The 18,243-nt window shown below is 38.4% G+C and overlaps 1 protein-coding gene across 33 annotated transcripts in view; it reads right to left on the minus strand.

The window, feature by feature from the left end:
- SIPA1L1 (signal induced proliferation associated 1 like 1) overlaps nt 1-18,243 on the minus strand; it is a 500,369-nt gene that overhangs the window by 195,066 nt on the left and 287,060 nt on the right. For 30 of the 33 annotated variants that reach the window (XM_067731629.1, XM_067731561.1, XM_067731587.1 and 27 more), the window contains one exon: nt 3,840-3,901. The exons of the other annotated variants lie outside the window; for them this stretch is intronic. The gene's annotated coding sequence lies outside the window, so the exon portion shown is untranslated. The remainder of the gene's footprint in view (nt 1-3,839; nt 3,902-18,243) is intronic. 33 annotated transcript variants of the gene reach the window in all.

An 18,243-nucleotide genomic window follows, 5' to 3' on the forward strand; every position in this document is an offset into this window, starting at 1 on the left:
CTCCTGCGTCAACCATGCTGCAGGAGTTAAGCTGAGACTCTCGGCAGCAAGACAGCCCCTGGGGGAGACCAAACTGGAGCTGAAGACAGGCAACCACTACTACCCCTTCACAAAGGAAAGGCTAGAAAGCGCGGAGGAATGTTCTAAAACAGACCCGCAAAACCCAAATTGCTTACAAATGTCAAATGTTCCACTGCTTTTCACTCTATCTAGGGAAGAAATTTGCTTTCACAAATGGGTATATACCCATCTTCAAACTCAAAGAACAAGTCTCCCTTTCTAGTTCCTTCAATCAGAATAAAGAGTGGAAAACATTTAGTAGCATTCTGGATAATTTGCACCAATTTAGATGATTCATGTATTGCTTCCCCAGACTAAATGGTCCATGGCTAGTGATTTCAAGTCAACAAGGGTGCGGAAAGCAAGACGTAATTACAGATCTGGGTCACTGTCTAGAAGTTCCCTCAGCCCAGTGGAGCATCCCCCAAAGGGCACCATTTCATTTTGAGGCATAAAAATAAGCCAAGTCTACAGATCCCTTTACACAGGAAATAAATGAGAAGACATCCTTCCACAAGAAATAAAAATATCAGTTCACTGAATTGATCTTTCAAAGAAAAACGTCAGTAGTCTTTTTCCCTTAAAAAACAACACTAAAGTTTTTGAAACAAGAATATGGAAATAAAATTCATTACAGGATTATAGCTTAAATATCTTGCATTTCTTGTCTATATTTGGCCTGCTGTACAAATGGCATTCCATTTGCAGTCTGGTCATCTCCCAATGCAAAAGATTTACTAGCTCTTTTCATAGGGGCCTCATTGATTGGGTGTTTCCATTTGATGGTTATAATCTTCTAGCATTGGCAACATTTGAATTTATGATCCTGGGCCCACAATGAAGGAAAAAAGCTAAAGACAGTTACATTTAAATAAAATTAAAAGAAGGATTCATTTTTTTAACAACAGAAAAATGCATGCACAAAGCACCAAAACCTAAAACTGGATTTCTACAAAAGATGTTATTGAGTCTGTAGTGTGGATACAATCTATATGAATTAAGGGGAAAAAAACCTTTTGGGTTTACTGTTTTTTTCACATGTTAAACATTTAAGCGATGGGACTTCCCTGGTGGCGCAGTGGTTAAGAATCCGCCCGCCAAGGCAGGGGACACGGGTTCGAGCCCTGGTCCAGGAAGATCCCACATGCCGCAGAGCAACTAAGCCGGTGCGCCACAACTACTGAAGCCCATGCGCCTAGAGCCTGTGCTCTGCAACAAGAGAAGCCACCGCAATAAGAAACCCGCGCACCGCAACGAAGAGTAGCCCCCACTCGCCGCAACTAGAGAAAGCCCGCGTGCAGCAACGAAGACCCAGCGCAGCCAAAAATAAAATTAAAAAAAAAAATTTAAGCAAAAAATAACACCCTGAAAAGAAAAGGAAATCCTCTTCTGATTGTCATAAATCTTTCTCTGACATTTTATCTGTAATTACGCTCCCAAATTGAGAGGATTAATGATCTCTGAGTGGAAATGACTATTCAGTCTGTGGAGGCAACATTCCAAACAAGAACCGGGGGAGACGACTCCTCAAACGGCAAAGAATGGGTGTTTTGAATGCAGAAGTTAAATGACCTAAGAAATGTTTCAGACAAGGATGCTACAAAATCGTCTCCAAGACTCAGGCTGGGGCACAAAAGGAAATAATGAGATACTACAATTCAAAGTACCGTGCTTCATAATCTGTTCATAGGAGTGGATGCCTCCTCTATCACTGCTGCCACAAGGCGGAAACAAATTTAGGAAGTACATGAGGCAACTCTGTCAGTATGACGGCTAACTGTCAGAGTGCAGAAGAATGCAGTTTTACCCAAGTTTGCCAAAAGCATGCATTATGACCACACGATGAATGGCGCTATTTATATGAAAAAGTAACCAACACACTCTGAAAAGCTCACTGATGACACAGTAGGTCCTGTACATGCCAAACCCTCACAGGAGTGCAGGCGCGGGTGTGAACTCAGCAGCAGACCAAGCACCAGACTCCAGAAGATAAGCGTGTTGATGAAACTCATCAGCCACTGAAAATCTAACCCATTTCATTACGGATCACCAAGATGCCTAGTGACAGATCTTCGGACAAGTATCTGAGAACACATTCATAGCTTCTTTCTGTGATCCTGAATTTCTTCTCAAATTCTTTGTGATCTTAAACAACAAATACACGCACAGTATCTACGTTTACCTGAAGTGAAAAAGCATACAAAAACCATCCTACACGTACGTAGTAAAAGCACAAACAAATGCATGAGAAGAACAGAGATCAAAACCAGGAAAGAGTTTCCTCAGAGGCGGAGAAAGGATACTGTTATGAGGGAGGATGGCCGTAGGTTTTTAACTGTTCCATAGGATTGGTAAACATTCTATTTGTCTAGAGTGTTGTAGCAGGACACATAATAAATATCTGTTATATCATCCCTTATGCAGTTTCTGTATTTGAGTACTCACAGTAATTTTTGAAGAACAAAAGCAAACAAGGAATTAGAAGTCTGGTATAGACTGTTCTAAGAAAACACAAGGGACAGCTCCACACTGTTAAATATATACCTATAGAAGGGGATGGTTTTCAGGTCAGCAGTCTAAGACCCTTTTCAGCGGTCACAGCCCAAGTGGGTTGATTAAAAGGCAAAACCTCCAGGGAAAGGAAAGACAGAATCCGAAAGCAATGTATTTCATTCTCATGTCTTTGAATATGAAATCACTGCCTGTGAATTGTTCAGAATGAAGAGGGTGCCCTCCACAGCAACACATCCTGTCAGGTTAGTTTAACAGTATGAGTTTGCCTCCCTTTGCAACTGCTCCCACATTCCCCAGGGAGAAACGAATGGAGTACTAAAAACAAATGGAGATGAAGTGAATCACCTAGGGTCTTTTGGCTCCCAACTCAAACTGGCTTAAACAGAAAGGAAATGTTACTGGCTCACATGCTTGGACTTCTGGAGGAGAAACTGCCTTCAAGGCTGGTTCCTCTGTCCTCCACTCTGTGTGACTTCCTGCTTGGCCTGGAGCCACAGCAGACCTCACACCAGCGCAAAACAACATCCAGAAGAAGAGAGGCAGAGGCAGGCTCTTCCGGTAGCTCTGTTTGAAGTATGAGAAGACTTCTGCCAGAAGCTCCCGGCAAACTTACTTTGGAGTCTCCTTGGCTAGAGCAGGATTAGAGAACCATTCTTGAAGCCAGGCCGCTGGCCAGTGAATGCCCACCACTGGCTGATGCCTCCTCCCCGATGAGTTAATCATGCATGGACACAGCAGGGATGGGACTGCCCCTCACCAGGGCCCACCCTGGAGCTGTGGTCAGCTCCTCAACCCCATAACATGGCGGGGGGGGGGGGGGGGGCTTGTGGTGGTGGGGTAGATGAGATGCATAACATGGATTCAATCCTAATGTCTACTCACTAGCATTTACAGGGAAAGGCCTGAGCCATTCTGTGTTTATCAGAAGATTAAATAAATCATAATCGTGATATATTTGTACATATATAAAGCTAGAGATGCAAAACTCAGATGACCAAATTAATTACTTCCTTTGAGAAAAGCAGATTTTTTTTGGCTGCACCGCGCTCCTTACAGGACCTTAGTTTCCCAAGCAGGGATTGAACACAAGTCCACGGCAGTGAAAATGCTGAGTCCTAACCACTGGACTGCCAGGAACTCCCGAGAAAAGCAGATTTTTAAAAACTTTGTTCCTACACCTCCACTGCTCCAATGAGAAATTTAAAGACAGAAAATTAACACTTTATAAAGCACGTAGGTCATAGGAAGTATGGTACAGTACTTACTATATTCTTGTGCCATAGCTACAGAAATTCAGATAATAGCAACCACATTAACAATGTATAACCTGAAAAAAAGAATAAAAATAGTTAAGTACAGAAGACATTTCATTAAAAACAGTTGCATAACTTTGACAAGTCTTATTTTTTTCCCTGAAAGAAATAAACCAGTCTTTTTAAAGTAAGCAGCTGAACTTAAATTAAAAATGAGAAAAATATCTGCAGTATAAAAATTCTTCTATCTTCAAGTTATAATTATCTGCATCTTTTGTAGATCTGACCACCACCAAACAAACAAAGAAAATACATTTTAAGCAAGGAAAATTGCCCTGGACTGCTATTTATAAAACGGAAACAAAAGCAATTATTAAACGGACCTCAAAACCCATGTCATCTAACCTCTACAACACACATCCAACCTACTGAGTTCAACGCAACTTAAAGCTAGATAAATCAGCTTCAATTTCTAAATTCCTAAACTCAGAGATCTGAGGAAACAGTCCCCAGAAAAAAATGCACGTATCTGATTCAAATATTTGACTCTGCATTTTAATAAAACCTTTGAATATTCAGCATACCTTGAAATGCTAAAGAAACACAGCCAAAGAACTGGGGACTCTAAGACACTGGAATGTCTTTTAATATTCAAAAGAGAAAGGTCTGTCCCTATCCAGACCTCAGGACAAATAACAATATGGCAAGTCACACTCTTAATTCAGAAGGAGTTTAAAAACATAAAACTCTAACCATGGCTGCTTGGTGTTTCCTGGGGATGGTGTGCCTTGGCAAGGCTGAGGATAGTAACCGGCCATCAATCTACGAATATCATGTCTAACTTCACTTTCCTCAGTGTATGTAAGATTCAGCCATGTTGTTGGCATTAGTTATGGTCTTCAGAAGAAGAAAAAACTTTTCCTCTACCCTCTTGTATTCAATTCCTGGGGACTTGCAAATTCAACTGACGAAGACAAATTAATAAGAGAAGAGGCGTATGTTTCTTTATTGATGTTAATGTTTTTACATGCATGGAGATGCCATGGAACAATGAGAACCTAAAGTGGCAGTTAGATCCAGGGGCTCATACACCATTCTAACAAAAGGGCAATAAATAGTGGAGAAGTGACTAAACAAAGGAAAAAAGGGGGTTAGGCTCCTAAGGATGAGAAATTGTGGGAAGGTGACTAGGAAATGTATGGGAGATAAGAATTATTGAGTAAGATTTGTTACACAGACTCAAGTGTCATTCTCTTCTTCCTGGTATGGCAGATGGGGTGCCCTGCTTACACCCCAAATTTATGCCCTGCTTTACAAATGGAAATTTACAAATGGAAAATTTACAAATGGAAATTTATGCCCAGCTTTCTGGAAGAAAGGGGGAGGGCAAAAAGCTCTTCCTGTGTCTGATGTTTTTAGACTTCCTTCAGTCCAAAATAATTTTCATGCCAAAGTGGCATATTTTGGGGTGGCATATTCTGATCCCCTACATGTTCATAAAAATAAAAAAAAACAAAAGCACTATTAAAATAGAAGTGCAAGTCTCAGAAAAGAAGATATATTTGCAATATATAAATCCAGCAAAGGACTCATTAGAATATAACAAACTCCGACAAAACAAGAAAAAGACAGGTCACCCAAACAGGATATGAAAAATGGCCAACAAGCACATGAAAAGGTGCTCAACGTCATTCATTACCATGGAAATACAAATTACAAACCACAAATGAGATCAAATTACATGCTCATCCAAATGGCTCATATGCAAATATCTGACAATACCAGGTCTTAGGATGTGGAGCAATTCAACTCTCATGTGCTGCTGTGGGAGTGTGAACTGGAAAACTGCTCGGCAATATCTAATAAAGCAGAACATAAACTGTGGCCTAGCAATTCCACTCCTGGGGAAATACCTTCTAGGAATGCATATACACAGGTCCTAAAGACACATATATCTAACGAAGCATTAATTGCAATAGCCAAGACTCAGTAACAAATAAACTGTGGAATATTCATATAATGAACACTACACAGCAGGGGGTCAATCAATTTTTTCTGCAAAGGACCAGACAGTAAATATTTTAGGGTTTGCAGGCCAAACGGTCTCTGTGCCCTGTTACAACTACTCAACTCTGCCACTGGAGTGCAAAACTAACCACAGACAATATGTAAATGAATGGGTGTGGCTGTGCTCCAATAAAACTTTATTTACAAAAACAGGCAGTTTGCATACTACACAGTCATGAACATAAATGAACCATAAATGATTCAACAACACAGATGAATCTCACAAACTTAATGTCGAGACAAAGAAGCCAGACACATGACAGAATGTACCATATGATTTTATTTTATAAAGTTCAAAAGGAGGTAAAACGATGTAAATCAGGATAGTAGTTATCTTTTAGAGGGGGCAGTAAAGCCTGGGGGGAAGGAAGAATTCTGGCAGGCTAGTAATACTGGGTTCCCTGGTTTGAATGGTGGTTTTCCGGTTATACTCAATTAGGAAAATTCATCAAAGTGCTCCTTTATGACACATTTGTCTCTATATGTGTAACACTTGAATAAAAAAGTGATATATTTTCAATTTTTATAAATAAAGAATATGGGCCAGTAAGATAAGTGAATGATTTCTCAAAGCTCACTAGCCCCGGACATCAGACACTCGATGCAGTAGCTGCAGCTCTGTACCCTGCTAAGCGCGGTCCAGAAACAACACCCCCGCCCCTTTGCTTAGTGCGACGTCTACATTACAACTAAACCTCTGTGCTGAGTAGCAGGTAGGACCTTGGAGAATGAGCTATGATTAAATAGAACACACAGGCAGGAAGAGAATGCAATACAGAGGGAGAGAGGGAAGTAACAGATGGTGCATGAAGAGACTGGTGGAAATAAGCCCCTACATTTTAACATAATCTGCTGAATAATCTATACAGAATACAAAGTAAAGTAAGCAGCTTAGAAACACAATGTGGAAGGTTACTAAACTTGTCTTTTGGACAATAATAATGACATTTTAAAAGCTGACTAGTGCTCTTGAAAGACCGTTGAAGGGATTTTGTTTCCAGTACAACAACTTCTTCCAATCTAACAGGTTAAACGGGCAGCAAGCTTCAGCTTTCAAATGAAAAGGCAAATCGGACAGATAATATAGTCTTGACTTTTTAGGTCTGCATATTTTAAACAATTTCTATACCCTGGTTTCACCTCATCCCTCTATACTGTGTCCGAAAATTTAATTAGATATTGTGACTTCCCAGGGATCACAGGAAGCCATTAAATTACCAAGGTTGTGCCCAAATATATGAGGAGAGGCAGAAAATACAAAAATGCCAAACAAGATCATGGGCATCACATTCTATTAATATGGGCTTATATCATGAGTGAAATAAAGAGAGAAAGAGTAAAGAAAAAGTGAAAAGAACTGACATCCACTCACTATACTGTATTCACTGTATAACTGATAAGTGCAAGAAACTGAACTAGATGCTAGAAATCCAAGGACAAAGTTCCTGTCTTTAAGAAGCTCACAGTTATAAAGAAAATGAAAAGCCTATGCATCAATAATTTAAATCAAATGTCACAAAAGTTACACGATATTTACAAGTGCTATAGAGCTATGAATTAACAGAAGAGAATTACTAAATGGAGGAGTGAAATGCAAATGAGGAGAGATGGGTGAGGAAAGGAAGTCTTTACCTAGTAGGTAAGAGTTGAAATGGTTTTTTTTTTTTTTTTTTTTTTTTTTTTTTTTTTTTTTTGCTGTATGCGGGCCTCCCACTGCTGTGGCCTCTCCCGTTGCGGAGCACAGGCTCCAGACGCACAGGCTCAGCGGCCATGGCTCACGGGCCCAGCCGCTCTGCGGCATGTGGGATCTTCCCGGACCGGGGCACGAACCCATGTCCCCTGCATCGGCAGGCGGACTCTCAACCACTGCGCCACCAGGAAAGCCCTAAAATGGGTTTTGAATGATTAAAGATGGGCAAGACAAGAAAAGGAACAGAGCATTATTCCAGGCAGAGGGAGAGAATATGCAAAGGCATGGAGGCATGAATGAGCCACTCATGCTTGAGGAATAAGAGGAAATCTGAGGCTTCCAGAACATGGTGTATAAGGACAAGCTAAGACTGAGATGATGGAGGGACTTGTCAATTATACTAGGTTCAAATTTTATCCTACAGGCATTATGGAACCATTCACGTGGGAACTGGGGGAATGAGAATGGAATACAAAGAATAGAGGAGGAGTGATAGGTCTCCAGATATATCTTCTTGCATAGTTTTGACATTTATAACCATAGTACTGTTAAACAAAATAAAAAGGTAAACAATCAAAATCAAACAGTATGTGAAGGTAACTCAAAATGAAACACATTCAGTAATAAGGGAACTGCATTACAAAGGTACAAGTAACCACACTTAACTGAGTACAGAAGAAAAGAACTAACCTAACCGCTTTGGAAGCCAGTATCTTGACTATATACTCTGAGACTAGAGAAAAAACAAAGAAAGGAATGTGAAAGACCAGAATGAACTGTATGGTATCAGACTGGAATCAGAGATATCATGGTTTTTAATATATTTCAGTAGATAATAGATATTGGTAGAGGCAGGTATGTGTAGCTCTGTCCTCTGACAAAGACTAGGAGCAATGATACCCCTGTAGCAATGAGCACATGTAGCACCCAAATACTGGCTTCTAAACACCATCCTCCAATAAGGGGAACCAGGACTACTTAGAGAAATGTCTGGCTGCAAAGCTAGGAAAGGGAAAGTACCAGATGAACCTAGAACATTTTGTGGTACAACAAAGTAAGGAGTGCTCAAAAAAGATAAGGATTTATCGAAAGGACTGGAACTAACCTGAAGGGGCCAAATCTGAGCAAAAAAATTAAAAAATTATATCAATACATTTTAATTTATAGGATAAAACAAATACCCATGAGTCCATATCGATAAAAATTAAGTAACTGAATACACAAATAAATGGGCAAGAAGGCCAAGCTCTTTCTTGTAAGAGAATTTCAATTAATAAGTGTAGAGAAGAATGATGGAAATAGAAAAACCACCATTTGACAAACAGCACAGATTAAAGAAGACAAAGGAAATAAAACAACTAAATGCAATGTTGGATCCTAGACTGGATCATGGTCCAGACATAAATATTAGTGAGATAGGTGATAAAATATGAATAAGGTCTGTAGCTCAATTAACATTACCGTATGAACGTGAATTTCCTGATTTTGATAAGTTTACTATAGTTATATAAGACATTAGCATTTTGGGAAGGTTGGTGAAGGGTATGTAGAAATTAACCTATTTTTGCAACTTTTTTTTTTTAAGTCTAAAAGTATTTCAAAATGAAAAGTAAAAAATAAAAGAAAGAAAGAAAGAGAGATAAAAGAAAAGAAGGAAGACATGAGAGACTGTGAGTTACAATCATCTTAATCTAAAACCTGGCTTCAGGCCCTCTTCTCTCTGTGCCAAATATTAAAGCTAATAGTTTTTTCTTTTTTAATGTATATATATATACATAAATGTATAAATGAGAAGCTTGCAAGTAATGAACAAATAGAATATTGTAAATAACTAAACAGAACTGAAAAAAGAACTGAATAGAATTTTAGAACTAAAAATATGATAATAGAAGTTTACAAAAAATTAATGGTACTTCCCTGGTGATGCAGTGGATAAGACTCTGGGCTCCCAAAGCAGGGGGCCCAGGTTCGATCCTTGGTCAGGGAACTAGATCCCACATGCATGCCACAACTAAGAGTTCACATGCCACAACTAAGGAGCCCACGAGCCACAACTAAGACCCGGCACAACCAAATAAATAAATAAATATTAAAAAAAAAGATCTCTACATTTTTAAAAAAAATTCATTAGGTGAATAAATTACATTTGGACACAGATGAATAATGGAACAGGAACTGGAAGACAGATCTAAAAAAAACCATCTAGAATGCTTCCCAAATAGAGAGATGCAACCATAAAGGTGACATTAAGAGACACGGATGGTAGAGTGAATAGGTCTAACATTCACCTAAGAGGAATACTAGAGAAAGATAATGGAGAGAATCAATACTGTAAATGACACCACTCCTTGAATCCAGAAAGGCCAACAAACAACAAGCAGGGGGAAGAGCAATACTGAGGGACATCAGAGTAAAACTGCAGAACACTAAATAAAAAGCAATCTTAAGAGCAGCAAAGAGAAAAGAGAATCACCTACAAATGAACACCAATTACGATGACTCCTGATTTCTCAACAGCAACAATGGAGCCCAGAAAAGGACTACTATCTTCAGTGACCTAACAGAGATAACAATCAACCTGGAATTCTATAACTAAAGACGATTCCTTCTAGAACAATAAACATTTTCAGCCAAACAAAACCGAGAGTTTACCATCAGCTGACACACTAAATTATAAAGGAAATGACCTTTGCACAGAAGTAAAATGATACCGGATAGAAGATCTGAAAGGCAAGAATGAATGATGACCTCACAAAAGACAACGAAGAGATGAAAGATGCTCAATTTCATTAGTCATCAGAGATACACAAGTTAAAATCCCCAGTGTGGTACCACTACATACCCACTGGAATAGCTAAAATTAAAAGCCATGTTGACAAGGATGCGGAGCAAACAGCACTTCCCTTATACCTTTGGTAGGAGTGTTAACTGCCCACCTGAAAAACCGTTTGGCGGTATCTACTAAAGATGAATGTATGCATACATTATAACTCTGCAATTCAATTCCTAGGTATAGAGCCAACATAAACAGACACATGTGTGGCAAAAGACATGAACAAGGATGTTCACAGCAGTGCAATTCATAACAGCCCAAAACTGAAAACAACTCCAGTGTGTATCCATAACCGGAAGAAAAAATAACCGATGAATTCATATAATGGAACGCTGCAGTTAGAAAAAGAAGAAAATATTTAATACCTGCAACAACATGAATATATAATGCTGAGAGAAAGAAGCCATATACAAAAATACATGCTATATGATTCCTTTCATATAAAGTACAAAACCAGGCAAAATTAATCATCAATGATTATAATTTGAAGTCAGAACAGGCGCTTTTAGAGTGACAGACTGTTCAATTTCTTGATCTGAGTGCTGGTTACATAGACAAGTTCAATTTTTGAAATTTATTGATCTGTCCACATATGATTTGTCACCTTTCTGTATGTATGTCATAGTTCAGCACAAATTTATTTAAAAGCAGAATGAATGATGAGCAAAGATACTGGCAGGAATATTACAGAAGAAAACTCTGTGTTCTTCTCATTGCAACCCACCAGGTGGCATACAATTTTCATTTGTATTATTACTGATGATGTTCACATTGATGAACTGATTAAGGTGGTATCTGCTAGTCTTCTCCACTGTAGAGCTACTTACACTTTTCCTCTTGGTAGTTAGTAAGTATTTCTTAGGGAGGTACTTTGAAGCTATGTACATATACTGTTCCTCATCAAGATTTCAATTAATCAATCCATTCATTCTTACATTTATATTATTCATCCAAGTATTCAGTGGGTTATAATATATTATTATTATGATTTCTTATAATCCATTATTACCAATCAGCCCAGATTGGGCCAGTGGAAACCCCTTCAAGATGGCTTCTAGGTCATTTTGACATGACCTCATCATTTTGGGAGCACTCCCTTACTTTCTAAAACTAGATGTTTCAGTCTCATTTTGTACTTTCTTAACATTTCTCCAAGGAGCCCTGGTTCCTTTTATTAGAGAGTGGTATTCAGAAATCAAGATCCAAGGTGGCATCAAGACGGCAGAGTAGGAAGATCCTGAGCTCACCTCCTCCCATGGACACATCAAAACTACAACGACATACAGAACAACTTTCTGTGAGAACCACCTGAAGACTAGCAGAATAGCTCATCTACAACTAAGGAAATTAAGAAAAAAACACATGAAGATGGGCAGGAGGGGCAGAGACACAGTCTAGTCAGAACCCACACCCCCAGTGTGACAACCCACAAGCAAGAGGGGATATCACTAATATGGAAGTCCTCCCTAAAGAGCAGGGGGGCCCTGCACCAGTGAGATGAGCCCCCACAATGTCTGGGTTTGAAAGCCAGCAGGGTCATGTCCAGGAGAGCTGGAGGGCTATGAGAAAAGGGCCTGTGCACAAACTCACTCACTCTAAGTCCCAGTGCAGAGGTAGCAGTTTGAAAAGCATCTGGGCCATACATAAAGGAGATTCAATGACCGATGTTATGGCAAGTGCCAAAGGGGCAGGGATGTGCTGGAACTTCCTCCCAGAATGAAGTTCTGGTGGGTGCCATTTAAAAAAAAAAATTATTTTATCCTCCCTCTACCAAGCTGGCCTGGCACTGGTGGATGCTGTTTGTGACATCTGCCAGGTATCTTACTAGCGCCACTCACCCAGCCCCAGCTTACCCCTGTGGACCTGCTCCAGCCAGCACCCTCCCAAAGTAGCTCTTCTCCCATCACACCGACAGGCGGCCTCTGTCGGGATGGGAACCCCCCAAAGCAGATCCTGTCAATCTACACTGGTGCGTGGCCTTGGTCCAAATCGCCACCCCTCCCCAACAAAGTGGCTCCTACCCCTGGAGGCCAGCCCTGCCCACAAGCACAATTGCAGCAGTCAGAGCCAAGCCTATAACAAGCCAGCCTGGAGGCCAACAGCGCATCTGCAAGAACTGGAGGACCACCACAAAAGGAGGGTGCGTGCACCCCACATGAGGGAGTCTTCTGGGGCACCCGGCTCTGGTGACCAGGAGGGATTGCTCATCTGGGTCCCACAGGTAACCCTCTACATAAGACCACTCCTTCAAGATGAGGAGACACAGCTGATTTCCCTAATACATTAAAAAAAAAAAAAAATGCTGCAGTTAGGCAAAATGAGGAGACAGAGGAATATGTTCCAATCAAAAGAACAAAATAAACCTCAGAAAATGAACTAAATGAAACGGAGATACCTATCTGATAAAGAGTTCAAGGAAGTGGTCATAAAAATGCTCACTGAACTCGGGAGAAGAATGTATGAACACAGTTAAGAACTTCAACAAAGAGATAGAAAATATAAAAAAGAACCAATCAGAGCTGAAGAATACAGTAACTGAAATGAAACTACACTAGATGAAATCAACAGCAGATTAGATGATGCAGAACAATGAATCAGTGATCTGGAAAAGAGGGTAGTAGAAATCACCCAAATGGAAGAGTAAGAAGAGAAAAGAATTTTTTAAAATGAGGATAGTTTAAAGGCTCTCTGGGACAACATCAAACATATTAACTTTCATATTATATAGGTCCCAGAAGCAGAAGAAAGAGAGAAACGTACAAAAAACTTATCTGAAGAAGTAATGGCTGAAAACCTCCCTAACCTGGCAAAGGACATCAAAGTCTGAGAAGCAAAGAGAGTTCTCAAAAAGATGAACCTAAATAGACCAACACCAAGACACATTATAATTCAAATGTCAAAAGTTAAAGATAAAGAGAGAATTTTAAAGGCAGCAAGAAAAAAGCAACTAGTTATATATAAGGGAATCCCTGTAAGACTATCAGCTGATTTTTCAGCAGAAACTTTACAAGCCAGAACAAAGCGGCATGATATATTCAAAGTCCTGAAAGGAAAGTACAACAAAGAATACTCTACTTGACAAAGTTATCATTCAGAACTCAAGGACAGACAAAAAGTTTCTCAGATAAGCACAAGCTAAGGCACTTAATATGCCTTATAAGAAATGTTAAAGAGACTTATTTAAGAAGAAAAGAAAGGCCATAACTAGAAATTAAAATATATGAAAGACATTTTATAATAACCTATATGGGAAAAGAATCTGAAAAAGGTCACAAAAGAAGTCTCAATAAATTTAAGAAGAGTGAAATCATATCAAGCATCCTTTCCAACCACAACAGTGGGAAACTAGAAATAAACTACAAGAAAAAAACAGGAAAAGACACAAACACATGGCGACTAAACAACATGCTACTAAACAATCAATGGGGCAATGAAGAAATAAGAAAATACCCTGAAACAAATGAAAGGTTGGAAGGTTGTGTTTAAACTTCCAAAATCTATGGGACACTGAAAAAGCAGTTCTAAGAGGGAAGTTTACAGTGATATAGGCCTACCTAAAGAAACAAGAAAAATGTCTCAAATAAACAATCTAACCTTACACCTAAATGACCTAGGAAAAAAATAACAAAGCCCAAAGTTTGTAAAATGAAGGAAATAATAAAGATCAGAGTGGAAATAAATAAAATAGAGACCAAAAAACAACAGAAAAGATCAATGAAAGCAAGAGCTGAATCCTGGAAAATATAAAAAATTGCCAAGCCTTTAATCAGACTCATCAAGAAAAAAAGAGAAAGGCCCCAAATAAATAAAATCAGAAAGGAAAAAGATGTTACAACTAATACCACAAAAATACAAAGTATCATAAGAGACTACTATAAACAATTATACACCATCAAATTAGAAAACTGAGAGGAAATGGATAAAATTTTTAAAACTACAATCTTCCAAAAACGAGGAAGAAATAGAAAACCTGAATAGACCAATTTACTAGCAATGAGATTGAATCAGTAATTTTAAAAACTCCCAATAAATAGAAGCCCATGGCTTCACAGGTGAATTCTACCAAACATTTAAAGAAGAGTTAAAACCTGTCCTTCTCAAACTTTTCCAAAAATTGAGGAGGAAGGCAAGCTTCCAATCTCATTCTACAAGATGAGCATTAGCCTGATACCAAAACCAGACAAAGACACTGCAAAAAAAAAAAAAAAAATTACACAATACCCTTGATGAACAGGATGTAAAAACGTTCAACAAAACATTAGCAAAGCAAATTCAACAATACATTAAAAGGATCATACCCTATGATCAAGTGGTATTTATTCCAGGGATGCAAAAATGGTTCAACATCCACAAATCAATCAACATCATACACCACATTAACAAAACAAAGGATAAAAATCATATGATCATCTCAGTAGATGCAGAAAAAGTCGTTTTCACAAAATTCAACACCCATTTATAATAAAAGCTCTCAACAAAGTAGGTACAGAGTGAACACACTTTAATATAACAAAGGCTATATATGACAAACTCACAGCTAACATCCTACTCAACAGTGAAAAGCTGAAACGCTTCCTCTAAAATCAGGAACAAGACAAGAATGCCCACTCTCACCACTTTTATTCAACAAAGTATTGGAAGTCGCAGCTACGGCAATTAGATAAGAAAAAGAAATAAAAGCCAACCAATTCATAAAGGAAGAAGTAAAACTGTCACTATTTGCAGATGGCATGATACTATATATAGGAAACCCTAAAAACTCCACCAAAAACTATTGGAATAAATGAATTCAGCAAATTGCAGGATACAAAATTAATATGTAGAAATCTCTTGCATTTCTATAGACTAATAACAAACTATCAGAAAGAGAAATTAAGAAAACAATCCCATTTACAATTGCACCAAAAAGAATAAAATAACTTGGAATAAATTTAATCAAGGAAGTGAAAGACCTATAGTCTGAAAACTATAAGATATTGATGAAAGAAATTAAAGATGTCACAAATAAACAGAACGATATACTGTTCTCATAGAATGAAAGAGCTAGTACTGAAAAAATGTATTACAATCAGTATTAGAAAAAATGTCCAAACTACCAAAAGCAACATACAGATTCAATGCAATCCCTATCAAAATATCAATAGCATTTTTCACGGAATTGGAACAAATAATCCTAAAATTTGTATGGAACCATAAGAGACCCCAATTAGTCAAAGTGACCTTGAGAAAGAAGAACAAAGCTGGAGGTATCATGCTCTCTGATTTCAAACTATAATACAAAGCTACAGTAATCAAAACAGTAAGATATTAGCATAAAATAAGACACATAGATCAATGGAACAGAAGAGAGAGCCCAGAAGTAAACCCATACACATATTATCAATAAATCTATGACAAAAAGGCAAGAATACACATGGGGAAAAGACAGCCTTGCTTCAATAAATGATATTGAGAAAACTGGACATGCAAAAGAATGAGTCTGGATCACCCTATTATACCATATACGAAAATAAACTCAAAATGGATTAAAGATTTGAATGTAAGACCTGAAACCATAAAACTCCTATAAGAAAGCATGGGCAGTCAGCCCTTTTACATCAGTGTTCACGATATTTTTTTTGGATCTGTCTCCTCGGGCAAGGGCAACAAAAGCAAAAATAAACAAATGTACTACATCAAACTGAAAAGCTTTTGCAGTGAATGAAATCAGCAACAACTGAATGAGAGAAGATATTAGCAAATCATATATCCGATAAGGGGTTAATATCCAGAATATAGAGAGAATTCATATAACCCAATATCAAAAAACAAACAATCCAATTAAAAATGGTCAGCGGACCTGAACAGACATTTTTCCAAAGAAGACATACAAATGGCCAACAGACACATGAAAAGATGAAATTACAATGAGATAGCACCCCACACCTGTCAGAATGGCTATTGTTGAAAAGATAACAAATAACAAGTGTTGGCAAGAATGTGGAGAAAAAGAAACCCTCATTCACTGTTGGTGGAAATGTAAATTGGTGCAGCCACTATGGAAAACAATATGGAGGGTCCTCAAAAAATTAAAAACAGAACTATCACATGAGTCAGCAATTCCACTTCTGGGTATTTACCTGAAGAAAACAAAAGTACTAATTTGAAAAGATATATACACCCCTATGTTTACTGCAGCATTATTTACAATAGCCAAAATACAGAAGCAACCAAAGCATCTGTCCATCAATAGACGAATGGATAAAGAAGAAGTGGTATATATACACACACACACACACACACAACGGAATATTAATCAGCCATAAAGAATGAAATCTTGCCACTTACAACAACATAGATAGACCTAGAGGGTATTATGCAAAGTGAAATAAGTCAGCCAGAGAAAGACAAATACCGTATTATTTCACTTATATGTAGAATCTAAAAAAAATAAATAAATGAACAAACGAAACAAAATAGACACAGATTCACAGATACAGACACACACTGGTGGTTGCCAGAGAGGATGGGGGATGGGAAGATGGGAAAAATCAGTGAAGGGGATCAAGAAGCACAAATGCCACTTATAAGATAAGTCAGTCATGGGGATGCAATGTACAGAATAGGGAATATAGTCAATAATACTGTAATAACTTTAAATGGTGACAGATGGTAACTTATCATGGTGAACTTTATCATTCATAAAGTATGTAAATGTCACTATGTTGTACACATGAAACAATTATAATAACTGTATATTAATCATACTTCAATTAAAAGAAAGAAAGAATTCAAGATCCAGGTGCTAGATGTGTTTATTGTTATTGGGGGCTACCCTCAGGCACTCTTAGTGAAAGAGCTAGGGAATACAGTGGGCCCTCCATATCCATGGGTTCCACATCCACAGATTCAACCAAACATGGATGGAAAATATCGGGGGCGGCGGGGGGGGAGGGGGGGGCCGCGGAATTCCACAAAGTTCCAAAAAGCAAAATGTGAATTTGCCATCCACTGGTAAATATTTACATAGCATTTACATGTTATTTACAACTATTTAAATAGCATTTATATCGCATTAGGTATTATAAGTAATCTAGAGATTATTTAAAATATAAGGAAGGATGTGAGAAGGTTATATGCAAATATTATGCCATTTTTACATAAAGGACTTGAACATCCTCAGATTTTATATCTGCAGGGGTCCTGGAACAAATCCCCCACAAATACCGAGTGACAGATGTATATATGTGCTTATACATACATACATACACACACATCTACATCTATATCCACAGGATTTTTCAAGGAACTCAATAAAATGATTATATATAAAGTTTACATGAAAAGTCAAAGGCCCAAGAAGAACCAAGATACTCCATAAGAAGACAGTAGTGAGGGACTTGCCCTACCAACGATCAATTACAACATAGCTGTAAATGTAGATTCACACAGAAAGGTTGAATTATTTAATAGTGGTACTTGCACATATGTTTATCCATGTGGGAGAAAAATTAAATTGAATCCCTATTCCACTTTTTTTTTTTTTTTGTGGTACGCGGGCCTCTCACTGTTGTGGCCTCTCCCGTTGTGGAGCACACGCTCTGGACATGCAGGCCCAGCGGCCATGGCTCACGGGCCCAGCCGCTCCGTGGCATGTGGGATCTTCCCGAACCGGGGCACGAACCCGTGTCCCCTGCATCGGCAGGCGGACTCTCAACCACTGCGCCACCAGGGAAGCCCGCATTCCACTTTTTATATTAAATTCATTTCCAATTTAACTGAAGACTTGTATGGAAAAGGCAATATTATAAAACTTTTAGTAGACAAAAGAAGTCGATTTTATGGCC

Source organism: Pseudorca crassidens, chromosome 1 (assembly GCF_039906515.1).
Source record: "Pseudorca crassidens isolate mPseCra1 chromosome 1, mPseCra1.hap1, whole genome shotgun sequence".
Taxonomy (NCBI): domain Eukaryota; kingdom Metazoa; phylum Chordata; class Mammalia; order Artiodactyla; family Delphinidae; genus Pseudorca; species Pseudorca crassidens.